The sequence below is a fragment of the Triticum aestivum genome, chromosome 4A (assembly GCF_018294505.1).
Source record: "Triticum aestivum cultivar Chinese Spring chromosome 4A, IWGSC CS RefSeq v2.1, whole genome shotgun sequence".
NCBI lineage: Eukaryota > Viridiplantae > Streptophyta > Magnoliopsida > Poales > Poaceae > Triticum > Triticum aestivum.
In genome coordinates, this window is record NC_057803.1 from 300,074,231 (window position 1) to 300,080,912 (window position 6,682).

The window sequence follows — 6,682 nt, forward strand, 5'->3', positions numbered from 1 at the left end:
ACCTCAACCTCCGGCAAACTCGTTGGGTAAAAATGATTCAAGAGTACAATCCAAGTATTGAATGCACTCCAGGCAAGGCGAATGTGATTGCATATGCTTTGAGCAGAAAGGCTTATTGCAACGGCTTAATTCTCAAGCCATTCCAACCGGATCTTTGTGAAGCTTTTCGCAAGCTCAATCTCCAAGTTGTTCCTCAAGGTTTTCTTGACAACCTTCAAGTCACTCCAACTTTGGAAGACCAAATTCGTGAGGCACAACTCCTGGATACCATGGTGACGAAGGTGAAACATGGTATTGCCAAGGACTTACCCAAATACAAGTGCTATCACATTGATGACAAGGGCACCTTATTCTTCGAGGACCGGATTGTGTTCCTAAAGGTGATCTAAGGAAGGTCATAATGAACGAAGTGCACAATTCTCTTCTTTCCATTCATCCAGGAAGTTCAAAGATGTACCATGACCTCAAGCAGTCGTTTTGGTGGACTCGAATGAAGCGAGAGATTGCTCAATTCGTGAATGAATGTGATGTCTGTCGAAGGGTGAAAGTAGAACATCAATGACCAGCTGGTCTCCTCCAACCTCTTGCTATTCCAGAATGGAAGTTTGATCATATCAAAATGGACTTTGTCACTGGCTTCCCAAAGTCCAAGTGTGGGAATGATGCTATCTTTGTTGTCATCGACAAGCTTACAAAAGTGGTTCATTTCCTTCCAACCAAAGAATCTATCATGGTAGCTCAGTTGGCAGAGCTATACACCTCCAGAATTGTCTCGTTGCACGGAATTCTGCAATTGATATCTTCAGACCACGGAAGCATTTTCCCTTCCAAGTTCTGGGACTCCTTCCAGAAGGCCATGGGCACCAACATTCGCTTCAATACGGCTTTCCATCCTCAAACAAGTGACCAAGTCGAGAGAGTCAATCAAATCCTTGAAGACATGCTCAGAGCTTGTGTCATCTCTTTCGGTATGAACTGGGAAGATTGCCTTCCATATGCCGAGTTCTCCTACAATAACAGCTTCCAAGCAAGTTCGGGCAAGGCCCCATTTGAAATTCTTTATGGCAGGAAGTGTCGTACTCCTCTTAATTGGTCCAAGACTAGTGAACACCAACTTCTTGGCATTGAATTGATCACAGAAGCTGAAGAAATGTGTAAAGTCATCCATGAAAATCTCAAAGCTGCGCAATTGCGCCAGAAGAGTTACTATGATAGCAAGCACCGTGACTTGGCTTACGAGATCGGAGACGTACCTCCGTGTCTCTCCAATGAAAGGCACTCAATGCTTTGGTATCAAAGGGAAGCTTGCCCCGAGATACGTGGGTCCTTTCAAGATCATTGGCAAAAGAGGCGACCTCGCCTATCAGCTTGAGCTTTCGTCCAACTTCTCAAATGTGCATGACGTGTTTCATGTGTCACAGCTTCGCAAGTGCTTCAAGACGCCCGAGCACACTATCAACTTTGAAGAGATTGACCTCCAAGAATATTTGTCTTATCATGAGCATCCCGTTGCCATTCTTGAAGAAACTGAGCGCAAAACTCGCAACAAGTCTATCAAATTCCTGAAAGTTAAGTGGTCTCACCATTCCGACCGAGAGCTACTTGGAAGCGCAAGGATCACCTCCATTCCGAATATCCGGAGTTCTTTCAGTCCTAGATCTCAGGTCGAGATCCTCTTGTAGTGGTGGAGAGTTGTAACATCCCGGATGTAACATTCCATAATTGTAACTCCAACTCTTGCCATTTCCGGCAATGTTATATGTTATATCCTCCGTGGTTGGGTTTTGTCCTCGTTTTGCATTTTGTTCATGTCATGCATTTCATCTCATGTCATCATGTGCATCTCATTTGCATTCGTGTTCGTCTCATGCATCCGGTCATTTACCCCGTTGTCCGTTTCGGAATCTGACACTCACACATGCACCCGTTGCACCTCTCAGAACTCCTTTCGTGAGCGGGAGAAAAACGTTCTCGGAATGGGCCGAGATTTGTCAAGTGGCCTTGGTACACCACCGGTAGGCCGCCTGTCAAATTTTGTTCCATTTGGAGCTCGTTTGATGCCCCAACGGTTAACCGTGTAACTGCCGAAACCCCTCTCTCTTTGCAGCCCAACACCCATTCATAACAGCCCACTAGCCCATCTAAACCCCCTCCATGCTATCCGTCGTTGGATCACGATCGTGTGGGCGAAAACCGCAACTCATTTGGACCCTCCTAGCTCCATCTACCTATAAAAGCCCCCCCCCCTCCGAAATCACGGGCAAACCCTAGTTTCCCTCTCCTCCGCGCCGCCGGACACGTCCGCCGATGGCCGGACGCATCCACTGCCGCCGCCCTCCACCAACCAGGAGCCGCCATGTGTCCACCCAGCGTCCTCGCCGCCGCGCGGCCCGCCGGACCCTAATCGGGCCCGGGCGAGCCCGTCCGGCCGTGCCGCCCAGCTCCTCCCGTCCCCGCTGGCGCGCGCCGGCGCCGCCTCCGCTGCCTTGCGCCACTTGCCGCGCTGCTGCCGGCCTTCGATGCCGCCCACCTCCAGCGCGCCGCCGCCTTGCGCCACCTCCGCCGCCTCCCGCGTCGCCCGGCCGCTGCTCCTCCGCCGTCCGTCGCCGGCCGCCTCGTCACCGGAGCATCGCCGGGGATCCGGTCCGGATCGGGACCAGATCCACCAAGCCCCCATCCAAACACGCCTCTGCCCGTTCCGGATCCCTCCGTCCCTGTTGGGGAACGCAGTATTTCAAATTTTTTCCTACGATCACGCAAGATCTATCTAGGGATGCATAGCAATGAGAGGGTAGAGTGTGTCTACGTACCCTCGTAGACCGAAAGTGGAAGCATTAAGTAACGCAGTTGATGTAGTCAAGCGTCTTCGCGATCCAACCGATCAAGTACCGAATGCAGGGCACCTCCGTGATCTGCACACATTCAGCTCGGTGACATCCCTCGAATTCAAGATCTAGCTGAGGCCGAGGGAGAGTTTCCTCAGAATGACGGCATGTTGACGGTGATGATGAAGTTACCGACGCAGGGCTTCGCCTAAGCACTACGATAATATGACCGAGATGTGTTTCTGTGGAGGGGGACACCGCACACGGCTAAAACAATTGTCAACTTGTATGTCTATGGGGTGCCCCCTTGCCCCGTATATAAAGGAGGGGAGGAGGGGGCCGGCCGGCCTCATGGTGCGCCCCCAAGGGGGGATTCCTACTCCTACTAGGAGTAGGTTTCCCCCCTTTCCTAGTCCTACTAGGAGGGGAAAGGAAGGGGGAGAGGAGAAGAAGGAAAGGGGGGCCGCCCCCTTCCCAATTCGGATTGGGTTTGGGGGGGGCCCCACCTGTTGGCCGCCTCCTCTGTCTTCCACTAAAGCCCATGTACGCCCATTAAGCCCCCGGGGGGTTCCGATACCCCCCTAGTATTCCGGCATATGCCCGAACTCATCTGGAACCATTCCGGTGTCCAAACATAACCTTCCAATATATCAGTCTTCATGTCTCGACCATTTCGAGACTCCTCGTCATGTCTATGATCACATCCGGGACTCCGAACTACCTTCGGTACATAAAAACACATAAACTCATAATACCGATCATCATCGAACGTTAAGCGTGCTGACCCTACGGGTTCGAGAACTATGTAGACATGACCGGGATTCATCTCTGGTCAATAACCAATAGCGGAACCTGGATGCTCATATTGGTTCCTACATATTCTACGAAGATCTTTATCGGTCAAACCGCATAACAACATACGTTTTTCCCTTTGTCATCGGTATATTACTTGCCCAAGATTCGATCGTCGGTATCATCATACCTAGTTCAATCTCGTTACCTGCAAGTCACTTTACTCCGTAATGCAACATCCCTGAACTAACTCAGTAGTCACATTGCTTGCAAGGCTTATAGTGATGTGCATTACCGAGAGGGCCCAGAGATACCTCTCTGACAATCGGAGTGGCAAATCCTAATCTTGATCTATGCCAACTCAACAAACACCATTGGAGACACCTGTAGAGCATCTTTATAATCACCCAGTTACGTTGTGACGTTTGATAGCACACAAAGTGTTCCTCCGGTATTCGGGAGTTGCATAATCCCATAGTCATAGGAACATGTATAAGTTATGGAGAAAGCAATAGCAATAAACTAAACGATCATAGTGCTAAGCTAACGGATGGGTCAAGTCAATCACATCGTTCTCTAATGATGTGATCCCGTTCATCAAATGAAAACTCATGTCTATGGCTAGGAAACTTAACCATCTTTGATTAACGAGCTAGTCATGTAGAGGCATACTAGTGACACTATGTTTGTCTATGTATTCACACATGTACTAAGTTTCCGGTTAATACAATCCTATCATGAATAATAAACATTTATCATGATATAAGGAAATATAAATAACAACTTTATTATTGCCTCTAGGGCATATTTCCTTCAGTCTCCCACTTGCACTAGAGTAAATAATCTAGATTACATTGTAATGATTCTAACACCCATGGAGTCTTGGTGCTGATCATGTTTTGCTCGTGAGAGAGGCTTAGTCAACGGGTCTGCAACATTCAAATCTGTATGTATCTTGCAAATCTCTATGTCTCGCTCCTTGACTTGATCGCGAATGGAATTGAAGCATCTCTTGATGTGCTTGGTTCTCTTGTGAATTTTGGATTCCTTTTCCAAGGCAATTGCACCAATACTGTCCCAAAACATTTTCATTGGACCTGATGCACTAGGTATGACACCTAGATCGGATATGAACTCCTTCATCCAGACTCCTTCATTTGATGCATCCGAAGCAACTATGTATTCCACATCACACGTAGATCCTGCCATGACGCTTTGCTTAGAACTGCACCAACTGACAGCTCCACCATTCAATAAAACTATGTATCTGGTTTGTGACTTAGAGTCATCCGGATCAGTGTCAAAGCTTGCATCGATGTAACCGTTTACGACGAGCTCTTTATCACCTCCATAAACGAGAAACATATCCTTAGTCCTTTCCAGGTATTTCAGGATATTCTTGACCGTTGTCCAGTGATCCACTCCTGGATTACTTTGGTACTCCCCTGCTAAACTAATAGCAAGGCACACATCAGGTCTAGTACACAACATTGCATACATGATAGAACCTATGGTTGACGCATAGGGAATGACTTTCATTTTCTCTCTATCTTCGGCGGTGGTCAGGCATTGAGTCTGACTCAACTTCACACCTTGTAACACAGGCAAGAACCCTTTCTTCGCTTGATCCATTTTGAACTTCTTCAAAACTTTATCAAGGTATGTGCTTTGTGAAAGTCCAATTAAGCGTCTTGATCTATCTCTATAGATCTTGATGCCCAATATATAAGCGGCTTCACCAAGGTCTTTCATTGAGAAATTCTTATTCATGTATCCTTTTATGCTATTCAAAAATTCAGTATCATTTCTAATCAACAATATGTCATCCACATATAATATTAGAAATGGTACAGAGCTCCCACTCACTTTCTTGTAAATACAAGCTTCTCCAAAACTTTGATAAACCATATGCTTTGATCACACTATCAAAGCGTATATTCCAATTCCGAGAGGCTTGCACCAGTCCATAAATGGATCATTGGAGCTTGCACACTTTGTTAGCACCTTTTGGATCGACAAAACCTTCTGGTTGCATCATATACAACTCTTCTTTAAGATATCCATTAAGGAATGCAGTTTTGACATCCATTTGCCAAATTTCATAATCATAAAATGCGGCAATTGCTAACATGATTCAGACGGACTTAAGCATCGCTACGGGTGAGAAGGTCTCATCGTAGTTAACTCCTTGCACTTATCGAAAACCTTTTTCAACAAGTCGAGCTTTGTAGATAGTAACATTACCATCAGCATCAATCTTCTTCTTGAAGATCCATTTATTCTCTATGGCTTGCCGATCATCGGGCAAGTCAACCAAAGTCCCCACTTTGTTTTCATACATGGATCCAATCTCAGATTTCATGGCCCCAAGCTATTTTGCGGAATCTGGGCTCATCATCGCTTCCTCATAGTTCGTAGGTTCGTCATGGTCAAGTAACATGACCTCCAGAACATGATTACCGTACCACTCTGGTGCGGATCTTACTCTGGTTGACCTACGAGGTTCGGTAGTAACTTGATCAGAAGTTTCATGATCATCATCATTAGCTTCCTCACTAATTGGTGTAGGAATCATTGGAACTGATTCTTCAGGTGTGGCAATATATTTCTTCTGGTCGTCGATTCTATCCATAAAATCCTTGACTTCTTCTTCATGTTCAAGGAAGTCCACACGTGCCTTCTCCTCTAGTTCCAGTTCATGGAATAACAACCTCCTGTGTACCTTCGAGCTTCGGCGTGTCCGGATTTCCTGGTTCTGATGAGACTCTCCAAGTCTTGGACATATGAAAGAATGGAGTCGTCCTCCACGGTACGGATGGTATCTCCATTCCTAGCTCTGCGAGTAATCATGGTGAGGTCTGATTTGCAAAGCAATCTTCAGCTTCTTCACGATCTGAATCAGGTTCTTGCCGAGAAGCATCTTCTCATCCTGCTGGCAAAACTCTGGTAGCAGAATTGGGGTGAACTCGGTGGCCAGCTAGAATGTTGAAAATCAGAGAGAAGTCAGAAATGAACAGGGGAGAATTACGGAATGATAAGGACATAAAATAAAATAATTTCTTCCT